This window comes from Charadrius vociferus, unplaced genomic scaffold (genome assembly GCF_000708025.1).
Source record: "Charadrius vociferus isolate BGI_N301 unplaced genomic scaffold, ASM70802v2 scaffold544, whole genome shotgun sequence".
Lineage (NCBI taxonomy): Eukaryota > Metazoa > Chordata > Aves > Charadriiformes > Charadriidae > Charadrius > Charadrius vociferus.
Window position 1 is genome coordinate 234,597 of NW_009648162.1, and position 1,876 is coordinate 236,472.

General features: G+C 65.4%; 1 protein-coding gene across 1 annotated transcript in view; it reads left to right on the forward strand.

Annotated features, from left to right (window-relative positions):
* The window catches only part of NAGK (N-acetylglucosamine kinase), a 16,572-nt gene that overhangs the window by 3,818 nt on the left and 10,878 nt on the right, over positions 1-1,876 (forward strand). The gene's annotated exons all lie outside the window — the stretch shown is intronic.

Here is a 1,876-nt window from a genome sequence, read left to right on the forward strand (position 1 = left end):
CCCCCCAGCCACTCCTGAATCTGCTCCCCCACCCCGACATCATTCCAGTGCACCCCAGTTGGGCCCAGCACATCCCCATGGGGCTCTAGAGGAGCCCAGTATATCCCTATAGGGTGGCAGGGGAGCAAAGCATGTGCCTATGGGGTGGTAGAGGAGCACAACACATCCCCATGGAGTACTAGAGGAGCCCAGCGTGTCCCCATGGGGTGACAGGCGAGCCCAGCACATCTCCATGGGCTTCTAGGGGAGCCCAACACATCCCCATGGGGTGGTACAAGAGGCCCCCCCGCCTGCCCCTGCCCCCCTGGTCCCCATGCAGTGCCACCAAAGTCCACAGCCCATGGAGGCTCCTCCTGAGATGATGCCACGGCGGGCAGAGGAGGTGGCCGAAAGCCTGGTAGGGCTTGGCAAGATGCACAGGGCCCCCCACCCTGGCTGCGTGCTGCGGGGTGCTGGGCCTCGGGGGACCCCCAGCAGGAGAGCTCAGCAGCCCCTTGGGGGGTGCACGTGGTGCCCCACCATGGCTCTGGCTCCCCACTGCCCCGCGGTTCCTCAGTGGTGAAAAAAATCTGTGGTTTCAGGTGCTCCCCTGGCCTTAGGGTGCCCATCTGGATTTGGGGTGCTCTCCTGAATCTGGGGTGCTCACTTGGACCTAGAGGAGGCCCTGGGGTGCTCAGCTGGATTTTGGGGAGACCCTGGTGGTTTCCCTGGGGTGCTCCCCGGCCCTGGACATACTCCCCTGGCTCTTGGGGAAGCCATGGGGTTCCCACTTGGATTTGGGGTGCTCTCCTGGACCTGGGATGCTCACCTGGATTTGGGGTGCTCCCCTGGCTCTGGGGTGCTCCCCATCCCTCGCAGCCCTCTATCTGCTCTGTCTCCTACCCCTACCTTCCTATCACTCACAGGGTCTCCATGCCACCCCTTTTGCTCCTGGTGAGGGTTCAGAGGTTCCATCTCCCCTCGGCCAGGGTTTCGGGGTCCCGTCTCCCCTCTGCTGGGCACGCAGCCGCCGCTTGCTGGCCCAGGCTCTCCCGAGCTTTGACTGCCCTCTAGTTTCCCATCTGGTGGGGACGCACAGTGGGGAGCTCCTGGGGTGGCTTCTCCTCAGGACACCCGGGACGCCCGTGTACTGGGTGCCCCACTGGTGACACTGCCAAGCCTGGCCCTGGGATGTGGCTCCGGGGCCGGTAGCCCTCAGTGCAGAGACACAGGCACGGTGCCAGGCCATCTCTGCTTCGGGTCCCCTCCTTCCCCCGGAGACCCCCACGGGGGTGAGGGGTGCGGGGGCTCCATCCTGCACACACCCCACGGCTCAGCCCTCAGCCCCTACAAATGCCCCACACAGTGGGTGGGGGGATGCCCATACCCTGGGGGGAGCGTGGCCCCGCAGCCTGCGGTGCTGCACCCCCAGGGCACAGCCGCACCGTATCCCCTTGCACACGCAGGGTATCCCGTTGCACGGGCATTGCACCCCGTTGCACGTGCTCCACATCCCGTTGGACGCACAGTGCATCCCGTTGCACGTGCACCACATCCTGATGCACGTGCATCCCACCCCATCGCGCGCACACGGTACCCCACTGCTCGCGCAGCATCGCATTGACACACACAGCGCCCCTGCTGCACCAACACAGCACCCCACTGCACCCCTGTGCCGCACCGGCACCCACATGGGTGCCCCGCTGCACCCACAACCCCCCCAGCCACCGCTTCCACGTGGTGTCCTGCTGCACCAACACAGCACCCCATTGCACAGCAGCACCCAGGTGGCACCAGCACCCACATGGCACAGCCACACACCAGCACCCATCCGACACACCATCACCCATCCGACACACCAGCATCCATCTGACACACCAGCATCCATCCAACCACG